Genomic DNA, 12,167 nt, shown 5'->3' with positions numbered 1-12,167 from the left:
TAATCATGGCAAAGTGTTGGGAGTCTTTGCATTCTGCACCTATGGCCTTTATTTCCACCATAAAAATCTAAGCTCTAATAGTCATGGTATCAACATGTAGTATATTACAAAGTATATGTGAGATCCCACTGTCTATAGTATCTTAAGGGTCATTATCAATTCTCAATCATCAAATTTATGTGCAACAACCAAGCATGCCCACAAATGTTGCCTTTTCCCTCTACCAGACATTTTTTAATCAGATAACAAATCAGGGTGAGTTTAGTCAAGGGACTCATTTTCCTCTGGCAGTGATTGCATTAGCTGTCACAACTGGAGCTAAAGTCATGTACTTTGGGTCACATTTTCCTTGATCCAGTTCTGTTCCTGCCTTTGGCAATATCAACAGCTGTGATTATTATAACTACCCCCAGGTGACAGAACTCAGCATTTCATTTTGGGAGGGAAAAAGGCAGTGAAAACGGATAGAAGGTGTAGTATGTATATAATGTTCATGAAATTCTCAGGTACCATACAGCTAAAAGAACAAACACCATTTAATCATGCCTGCCTGGGCTAGAGCAGAGGGCACCATATATGGGCAATCGCTCAGGCAATAACGCATTAACAATTTCTCCCCCAGTAATTTCAGTCACATTGAAAAAAAAATGTTGCAGTTATTTCAAATCTCTTTCTAACCTCAGTCCTGCTGGATGCTATGTTGGTGTTCTTTCCTGATTCTCTTTGTTCCTTATTCCTTTCCAGATCAAGGGGAAATCAATGTTTAAAAACAATATTTCTAAAGATTGATATTTGTTCTGTAATCCAAAATAAAATTACTTTAAAAATCTGATAAATCAGATTTATCAGATTTATCAGAAGAGAAATGCTAATTTCTCTGAAAACTAAATTGTTTTCTTAGTTAGTGGGCAACCTAACATAAGTTCATATACATGCACCACAACAGTTTCCAAATAACATAAATGAAGAGTTTCCCAGTTTAAAGTCAAGCAAGTGGTCTCACATGTGAAACATGCTGCATCTTCAGCATACAAACATTTCTGCCATTACATTTTGTGCTGAGTTTTAACAGTGAAAAGAAACTCTACTGGGGACCAGGGCTCAATTGTGAAAGTTTGCTTTTCATTTTCTTATTACTTTAGCTGCATCCTTCCCTCCTTACGCAAAATCCACCAAGGTCTTTTCCTGGCTAGTATTTTTGGAAGCAGTTGACCTCCTTTAAAAGCTTTAAATGATTGAAGTATTCTATTAGATCTGTCAGGAAGAAGAGTTTTTGTGAAGCAGGTAAATAAACACCTATACAGAGGTGTGCCCCAGCCCTTAAGTCCTAAAGACACATGAAAAACTCCAACTTAGTTCATATTCTAAACCAGTTTAATGTGGAAGCTCTTGATTTACAATGACAGAAATGATTTTAGAAAATGCTTTTATTTGTTTGAAATTCACCCATCCATCTCACAAGCCCTGCAGATGCTATACCCCTTTCCATTTACATGTGTGTGCACGCATTCTCAATTTGACTCTCAGCAAATAAGCTATTAAGTGTCCCCGAGCTCTGACTGATACACTGGAGATGGCTTAGTGAAAATAAGGACTTGATATCTTAATCACAGTTCATCTAGAGAGCAAGAGCCAAGGGGTGAAAGCGTTAAGTCCTACTTTCATCTTTTAATACTTCTTTTTGGTTCTATGCTGAGTACCCTTGAGGTCAAAGGTAAGCTGCGATGCAGCAGGCTTGTCACCACCATGGTGACGTTTAGGGATGCAATATGAGTCCAAGGGAGGGTGGGGAAAATTCCTCTTGCCACTAAACCATTCAGGGGCTTTACACAAATCAAGAATCCAAAAATAGGCCACTTTTCCTCAGCATCCTTTAATTCTGCAGTAGATTCCACTCTTTCCAGCCAGAGTTATAGTTGTTATAAACACATTAATGGCTTCTTACATGAAAGTTGTGCCTTTTTAAAGCCTAGATCATATTCACAAGCTAAGTTGTCTTTACCTAGTGAATATAAGCAACATTGGTGTCTAGCATAAACTAATGAGTTAAAGTGTCTTAGATACTCAATTGTTCCATCTTGTAAGAGAATTAAATTGGAAATATTTGGAAGCGAAAAGACCTTTAATTCCTGAAAAAAAAAATGCTGGTTTGCTCTTTGACTACAGTACGTGTATATAACCAGTTTACAGAATAGGTTGAATTATGGAAAGGAAGGAGTGAGGGGGTACAAACACAAAACATTTTATATGTTTCCCAATCACAGCTTTCAACCGTGCTATGATAATGTCATTATTCTGCTCAAAACCCTATAATAGATTAAATGCCAATACTCCCCTCCTTGCCCTGGTTCCTTGTCTGCTCTCTCCTCCCACTGCTGTCTTCCTGACCTCCTTGTTCTCCCATAAACATGATAGTCATGCTCCTTTCATAGGCCTTTGCATAGCTGTTTCCTCTTCCTGGGATGTTGCTTGACTAACTCCCTTCAAGTCTTCATTTAAACCCCATCCTCTCATTGAGATCCACCTTGATTAGTCTATTTAAAAATGAAACTGTTCTCCTTATCAAATACCTGATTTCCCTCACTTTGCAATATTTTTTTTTTTTGGCCATAGCACTTTTCACCTTCTAACATAGAATGCAACTGACTTATTTTTCTGTTTATTATTTATTATCTGCCTTCTCCCATCACTATGTAATATCCATGATCACAAGGACCTTTGTTTTGTTCTGTGATCCATCTAAATCACTGAGAACAGTTCATCCTATAGTGTGCACTCAATAAATCTTTAAATGATGTAGCTTGTCATTTAAGGCTATGTTTGGCGGATGCCTTAATATCCAAATCACTTTTAGGTAAAAGAAAAGATCAAGCCAATTTAATACAGTTTAACATTTTAATGTTATATTCTCCTTTATGTCCAACACTTACTATGCTTCAGTCTGAGGGACTTTGAGAGCATGATAATTTACTTTTCGCTCCTCCTGTGAAGGCCCGTGTTTTGTTTGTTTGTTTGGTTGTTGTTGTTGTTTTATTCCTAGGTATTTTATTCTTTTTGATGCAATCATGTCCAGTTTTATGTGTCAACTTGGTTGCGCTATAGTCATCAGTTATGTAATTAAACACTAATCTAGGTGTTGTTGTGAAGGTATTTTACAGATGTGATTAAAATCCATAATCAGTTTAAGTAAGCAAAATTAACCTCGATAATATGGATGGGCCTGATTCAATCAATTTAAAGGCCTTAGAAGAAGAACTGGGGCTTCTTTTAAGAAGAAATTTAACTTGTGGATAGCACCTTCAACTTGTGCCCAAGAGTTTCAGTCTACCCTTCCCAAAAGCCTGACCTCCAGATTTCAGAACTGCCCAACCAGACTTCACAATTACATAGGTTAATTCCTTCCATTACATTTCTTAATGCAGATCTCCTACTGGTTCTGTTTCTCTCGTACAACCCGGACAGATACACCTCCTATATAGTCAACCCCCTTAAATGTGTGTTGAGGCCACTGTTGAATCAGGGAAAAGAAAAACTTTTTTTTTTTTTGAATCAACTAGGTGTTGTGGTTTTATTTTACTCACAGTCACAGGTTATTGATGTCTTTTGTGAGATAGACTGGATAGTCAGTTGCTGCATGGAGCACACAAGAGAGCTTTTAGGTATGTGCCAGAGATCTCCCTTCTGCATATTCCCCAGGAAGGAATATGTGATCTGATTTGTCGTTTCTGGACCACTTCAACTACCTTCAACAAAAATCTGCCCCATAGCCTCTTGATTCTGTGTTTTCCTCACCTGGAACCTTCCCTCTTAGGTCAGGTCTCGCAAGACATTTCAAACCTTGGGATTTTTGTGACACAAACCTTAAGTTTATACCTCCTTGACTCATCATATAATGGGAGGGACAATGCTCCATACTTTATCCTCTCTCACCCTTTCATCTTTCTGCAGTCCTGTTCTGCTCAAATATACACAGAGCAAATCACAAGCTTGCTATCAAAATCCAACTTGAGAATACGTTGTTCTATCCATCTCACAGCCATTATTGATATTCTCAAGGGATTTTCTTGGCAACCTACTTACTTGTCATCGAGTAGGGCTGCAGAGGGCAAGCACACAGAAGAGACAGAAAAGCCACAACAATTCCCTTATAAAGCAATGATTCCGAACTCTCACTATTACTAAACATATAGAACTCTGAATATGCAAATACAGATCAGGATGGAAAGTCATGGTAATGATGAGATAATAATATCAGGGCCAATTTTGTAGTCTCTTAGTAAATCCTAAAGGGATGTGTCAGCTGGTGTGATTCTGGGGCTCTTTTTTAGCATATGAGCTATTTTGTGCCATTTGTGTTCAGGTATGAGCCTTTAGCCAAATTTCCAGGAAACAGAGAAAGTCTCATTCAGCATCTTGTTACAAGTTTCATCAATAATTAAAGAGGAAGGAAATTCTGATAAACGTTATAACACAGATAAACCTTGAAAATATTATGCTATGTGAAGAAAGCCAGACACAAAAGGACAAATATTGTATAATTCCATTTCTATAAAGTACTAGAATCATTAAATTCATAGAGACAGGAAGTAAAATGGTGATTTCCAGGGGCTGGAGGAAGAGGAAAATAGGGAGTTATTGTTTAATAGATACAGAGTTTCAGTTTGAGATGATGAAAAAGTTCTGGAAATGGACAATGGTGAAGATTACACAACAATATGAAAGCACTTAGTGTCACTAAACTGTACACTTAAAATGGTTAAATGGTTAAAATATTATGTAATGCATATCTTACCATGAGAGAGAGAGATTCATTACAAGGACTTAACTCCTCTGAAGTTTAAGACCTTGTTTGGTGTGTTAAGAGCCATAACATAATCTAAGCAAATTTCATAGGAATTTGGCTATTTTCTGTGCATTCAACAGAAATAATCATTACTAAATGGGGACATTTGAAGTGTTAAAGACATTATGTACTACATATATAAATATATAGCATTTCTTAGAATTAAAAAAAAAATTTACTCATTACGGACTGAATTTCAGATGCTCTATTACTTTTCTGTGGCTGCCATAATAAATTACCAAAAATTGGGTAGCTTGAAACAATAGAAGTTTATTCTTTTATAGTCCTTAAATCCAGAAGTATGAAATCAAAGTACTGGCAGAGGCACCATTCCTACAGAGGCTCTAGGGGAGAATCTGTTTCCTGCCTCTTCCAGCTTCCACTAGTGACGGTCAGTATTCCTAGGCTTGTGGCCCCATCACCTTCTACTATATGTATTAATCCTCTCTGTGTGTCTCTCTTGAGGATACTTGCCATTGAACTTGAGGCCTGCCTGGATAATACAAGATTATCTTCTCATCTCAGGATCCTCAATTTATTTAACTCTACAAAGACCCTCTTTCCAAAGAAAGCAACAAGCACAAGTTCCACGGATTAGGATGTGGATGTATCTTTCGGGGGCTACAGCACAGATAATGTAGCCCACTACAGATAATTATGTATGGATCATAATTGTTTTTCTTAATCCCAAATAATTTATTTATAAGTAACATGTGGGAAAATGTCATTGAAATTGCCTTTAAACTGGACTCTTGGCTGCCTCCATAGCCCTCTTATCTCTTGTCAGTACAGCAGAGAACATGATTCTTCTAAAACATAAGTGAAAACACATCACTTCTTTGCTGGAAACCCTCCAGTCCATACTATCCAACTCTGATCTCACACAGCATAAAAGCTTAGGGTGTTGGTGTGCCCACTAGGCCCTACAACATCTTCTGTTTCCTGTACTTTATCTTTTCTGGCCTCAGTTTGTAATACTCTCACCCTCATGTAATCTGCTACAGTCACAGCATTCAGTATTTCATTCGCTGTTCTCTGAGCTTGTCAGGGAGGTTCCCACCTTTGTATGTGTTCTCCTTTCTGCCTAAAATGTTTTTTCCTAAGGTATTTATGAGGCTTGCCAATTTCCTTCCTAAATCCTGGCCCAAACATCACGTTTTTAGTGAGGCTTGTGGTTGCCAGCTGTTCCTATCCACTAACTTTATTTTTCTCTAAAATGTTCATCATCTTTTAATATAGTATATAGTTTGCTTATTAAATTTTTCTATATTATATGTTTCATCCCATAAATTTGGAAGTCCAGGAAGATAGAGATTTTTAACAGTTTTGTTCACTACTATATCTCTGGAGACAAAACAACACTTAACATATATGAGGTTCTCAATAAATATCAGTTGAATGAATGAAACTGTAAAGAACTCATCCATGTGTGGTTCTTAATTCTATACAAATGTTGAAGAAAAACATATAAACTAACCCAAATATCTCCATGTAATTGTACTTTTGACTAAGTTTAATATAAGCCAGCATTCTGGTTAACATTAAAATATGATCCATAGATTTCTAAATATGGCAATAAGAGAAGTATTTCTTGATATAATAAAGTATGCAATATTTGGAAGTGGAGGGGAACCTCTTAAAGAAAATTCAGGTAGAAGGCATAAAATAGGAATTAGAATCATGAAGATAATTTTGTTTTAATGCTTTGACATTAACTTATAGAAAGAAGTCATTTTCCATATATATGTGTGTGTGTGTGTGTGTGTGTGTGTGTGTTTATAATTTTCTTAATTCTGAGCCAGAAGGGGCAGATGCACTTGGCAATAATGATAATCAGTGCCTTTCGTACCCTGCCCAGCAGTGTCCTGGAACATCATGTTCAAATTACATATGGGATTAAAAGCTCTTGTCCATGTGGAAATGAGACTTAGTCTATAACAATTGCTTCTTTCTGGGATTGTGTGATTGTGTTTAGATAGCACAAAAACCTTTGAGATTCAAAAATTAACTCATGCCACCAACATACAAAGAAATTAACTGGAACATTTATTTTTCTGTGGGCAAATAGCAATGGCATAAAAACTAGCTTTCTCTGCTTTTCGAAAGCTCCTTATCAGTGATACAGATCTTTAGTATCTGATTTAGGTAGCAGTAACAGTGCACAGTGAGAAAGGATGCTGCGTTATACCTATCTTTGCAATTCAAATAAGGATGTGATGAAGGTGTCTTTCAAAGCCCCTTAACCACATAGTAATTGTTGTTTTTTTTTTGTATGTGTGATTTTCCACTTAGTATAAAGAGTTCTGATATCTGTCACTTATTGTTTCTTTGTGGCCCTGTAAGTTCTGAAGTCTTGTAGACCTCTGAAAAACCTGAAGGGGTTAGCAGAAGGTGAAGGTAAAAATTTGGAAATCAGCCTATTTTTAAAAAAAAATACTTTTTCTGTGGGAGAAATAACAAAACCGTCAGAAAACCAAATATGTGCCAAGCTCTAAGCTGCCTCTTCAAGCACTGCAAGTTGATTTGAGGTCAATGAAATAGTTCTGAAATACTTTTGTTGGCAACAGAAAAAAATATACTGAGGAAAGAGACATCCATTCAAACTTCCTCTGATACCTTTCCAAAAGAAAAACTAAATAATTTCCCAAAGCAAAAAATAAACCATTCATCCAGTTAATTCCCCAATCCTTCTAAATTCAACTACAAATAAAATCAATTTCAATATTAAATTACCAAAGCTCAGAATGAGTATTGTACTATTTTAAAGTCAAAATCATAATGTAGTCAAAATGAAACTGTTACACCTGACTTCTGTCTATTAGGCTATCACTAGCATAACACTCCTTCTTCATGTGTTAATCCCCTCTGAAGGTAGAACAAGTTATCTGCTCCATGTGTTTGAGATTATGATCTTGGCATGCTATGGCTCAACGCTTCCTCTTCCTTAATTTTGGGACACAAAAAACAGTCCACAGGAAATGTACGTTGTCTTTTGCTCCTCCCTGTTGTAAATATTCCAGGGGCAGAGAACAAAACATAGAGAAGTGTGCAATGTGTAAATCTTTATAAATTTGAGATTAAGTATTAGGTATCTCATTACTGTCACATGCCTACATTCCCCTGTATCAGCATCTTCAGTAATAAAAAGAGATATTTTATCTGGCTTCTTTATCTTATATTTCAAATGGCTCAGAACATGGGAGGGGAAGGAAAAGATCATTGTTTTTTGGTCTCTCTTCAAACTTCAGTGATCAAACTGCATTTTTATTTGCTAAAAGTTTAATTTATAAAGCATTGGAATTTCACATATAAACAATATGTGCAATGATCTCTTTTCAATAGCTTTTATTATTTCTAACATTTAAATAAATATTGAGGGTTTTAATGGCCATATATTTCTTCCTATGAAGTATTTAACCATACTAATTTATATATTTATTTAATTTATATTTATTAAATATCAAACAGGGCATCAAGAAACTTATGTTAAATTAATAACCTACCATAGGCAGGTATTTTGAAACACTTCAAACTCTCTTTTAGACTTATGAATAAATGAGATAAGGTATTCCATCCTCAAAATAAACCCTATTTGAATTTTCTTCCCACAGTTGCTGAGACTATTTGTATACACATTTTTTAAAATAACCAACTCTAAATGTAGTCAGTACCTCTAACTTTTTCCAAAGGAGGGAAATAAAGAACTTAGCACTTCAACTCTCCACTGTACTGGTCTCATCAATAAAAACCTTATTATTGTTTTCTAGAATTTCAGGTCTACCTCTTATTATAGCACCAAACAATTGGTATGATTTTTTCTGCTATCTACTTAAAGCACTTCTTTCTTCCAAATCCACAGTATTATCTTGTTTTTTCAAATTATAATTGTATCAGAGTTCATTCAAATACACAGAAGCTTTTAATACAGGTAATTAGAGGCCTGCACAAACCCTGCAAGGGCCGAGTGAGGAAAAGTCAAGGAATCCTCTATAAATAAATCACCCTGAAGCACCAAAGCAGGCACTTCTTAGGAGCTTACTGAGTAGCTACTGATATCTCAAGAATTTGGGGGGGGGGCGGCAATTGGTGGTAGTGGCTGCTTAATGTTTGAATATCTCCAAATCCGCACATTAAACCAGGCAGATAAATAGCAAAGCCAAAAACTCATGGGCAATAATTATAACAAAACTAAGTAGCAGGATATAACCAGAAACACCAAATTACATGTAGGTGAAAACAAACTACTGTTATCCATAAGACCTGTATAGTATTAGAGCAAGAGGAGGCAGAGGAAAGCAGCAGAGCCTCTGAAAGACCTGCAAACAGGAGAACATGAAAACAGTCAATGTGAATTCATAGTGGCTTGAGCTGGGAGAGGGCCTGCCTAATTCAATAGTGGGTAGTCACAAAGTCCCTCAGCAATGTCTGAAGATGCTAAAGCAGATTACAGCCTCTGAAATCTCAAAAATGACCAAACAGGGATCCCTTTCATGAAAGCCTCCTCACTAAGGGAAATCTCCTGGGATTGGAATCAAAATTGAATAGAAAAGGGATAATAGAGATGGAGGAGAGAGAAGGCACCCATAAAAGTGGGAAAAATAATAAGACTGGTGAATTTCAGAATATAATTTGCCATATTTCTGAAGACACGTGTAAACAATAGAAAAGGAGACTCTCTGAAGTTAAAAAAGATTATTGTGTAACTAATTCCTTCTAAAATTTAGAGAATTTAATTTAGCATTGGAAATGAGCATAAGCAAATATTGTAGTAACAACCTAGACAAAGATAAAAGAGAATATGGAGCAAAATAGCAAAATGGCAGTGCTCTGAATAATAACATTATAACAAGAAGACATAACCACAAAATAAGTTAAGATAAAACTGTAACTGATGCAACATTTTTCATCTTAAAAAAAAGACTCTGGAAAAGAAACAGAAATTAAATAAAACAATCTTTTCAGAAATGAAGACTAAAATAGAAGAAACGCAAGAGCAAATAAAAACAACAATAAGGCAACTAGAGGATGAAAATAAGTCTTTATTTTCTTAAAAGTGAAAAGAAGAAAAAGATAAGAATGATTTGGGAGAAAATAATGTTTACATTAGGCAAAGAAATCCAACATATTTATAAATGCAGTCCATAAAGAAGAAAACCAAATATGAGAACAAATACTAAATATTACTCAAGAAACTTTCCTGAAATTAAAAAAAAATTATATATTGAGAGAGCCCCCTACATAACTGAGAATATCAACTTGGAATAACGAAAAGCAAGTCATATTCTTATAAAATCATTCAACTTTAACAATAAAAATTCCTTTGGAGATCTAGGGAAAAGAGCAAGTGACTTATAAAGGAAAGGGTAGTTTATTATCATCAGACTTCATAAAAGCAATGCAATATGCCATAAAATAAATGGAGTAACATATTTAAGATACCTAAGGGAAAAAATATGAGCCACAAACATATAGCCAGAAAAACTGACTTTTAAGTACAAAGAGTAGGGCTAAACATTTATCACCAAAAATTTATGGATTCTTATTTTCAAAGGCCTTTCCTGAAGAATTTACTAGAAAACAAGGTGCAGACAGCCAACATAACTGAATAGATATTAAGACAAGCAATGAGCATTAAAATATGTATAGTTACTCACTGAACTAAGAACAAATGAAAATTAAAAGGGAGAAATAGTGAGTAATGGCTTTATATTGTGATAAGATATAGTCAACTGTGAACCACGAGTGGAAAAAGGGGAGAGCTTATACAAAAATTGTTAACTGATTTCCAAGTCATACAAGTAGTGGTACTATTAGTATTGTTAATTTGAGATGTTTGTAATTGTCTTAGCTAGGGCTGCCATAACAAAATACCAAAGATTTGGTAGCTTAAAGGACAGAAATTTATCTTCTCACAGTCTGGAGGCTACAAGTTCAAGATCAAGATGCCATCAGGAATGGTTTTTGGTGACTCTCTTTCTGGCTTTAAAATGAGCATCTTCTTGCTGTATCCCCCCATGACTTCTCTGTGGGTGCGACAGAAAGAGAAGTCTCTGGTGTGTCTCCCTCTTCTTATTTAGGACAACAGTCCTATCAAATTAAGACACCATGCTTATAACCTCATTTAACACTTATAACCTCCTTATATGCCCTATCTCCAAATATAGGGAGGTAAGAGCTTCAACATGTGAATTTTGAGGGGATACAATTCAGTCCATAACAGTGACTGTGATGTGGTAAAAGTAAATGAATAATCATGAAACTTTCTAATTGCATCCTCTCCTGTGCACAAGTGAATGAGTATTCTCTGGGTGCAACAAAAGAGATATAGATATAATACAGAGGAGGTTAAGTGTAAACCCTGTAACCCTGAATTTAATTTGGTAGGGTCATTGTTTACTTATGCAGTATTTTATTACCATACATACACATACACACACCCACACACTACACACTAGCTTTGTCTATTCAAAAGGCCTAGATGAAATTAGCGACTCAATAGCAAAGAGTATCTCTAACATCCACATTGTAAATGTCATTCCCTTTGGAAAGAAATCAGGGTCCTTTAGAGAAATCGCTGCTTCCAGGAATTGAGCAGTAAATGTACAGAATTATCATGAAATATCTTGTCATATTTCTTGATAGCAAGGAAGCAACCAAAGATTGTTAGAGTCATATCAAAAAAATTTCAGGGGTAACATTAAAAGATACACGCTGGTCAAAGAAGAGAAAATTTGAGCATCAATAAGGAAAATCATTGCAATGGATTGAAACTCATCAAAAACTTTTAAATTAATGAGTTTCTACTTTGGAGAATAATAAGGGAGCTCATTCATTATCCTGACAATGGGAAATAAAAGAGAGAAAAACAAGCATGAATGTCCTACCTTTTTAAAAATTAATTAATTAATTAGTTTATTTATTTATTTATTTATTGGCCACATGACACAGCATGTGGGATCTTAGTCCCCAGATGAGGAATGGAACCTGTCCCCTGGCATTGGAAGTGTGGAGTCTTAACCACTGGACTGCCTGGAAAGTCCCTGTCCTAACTTTTTACATAAGTTGTACCACTGGAAAACCAAATAATACTTTAAAGAAAGTACCACTTTACAGAAGTATTTCTAGTTGATAATTTTTTAATTACTAAAGTACAATACTATCACTTTGAAGTCCCAATGAATGAATGGATCTAAGCATTGACCATCTACAGCTATAGTTGCTACAAGAATAGAGAGAAGCAGATATTGCATCCCTCCTGAAGAAAGAACACACCACTAACTTAAGTTTTGTCAAAGGAATTGAATGGGTCTGAACAAGCCTCTGA

This window comes from Balaenoptera physalus (assembly GCF_965194825.1).
Source record: "Balaenoptera physalus genome assembly, chromosome: 13".
Classification (NCBI taxonomy): Eukaryota; Metazoa; Chordata; class Mammalia; order Artiodactyla; family Balaenopteridae; genus Balaenoptera; species Balaenoptera physalus.
The sequence above is the reverse complement of the archived record's forward strand: the minus strand, read 5'-3'. Positions refer to the sequence as shown.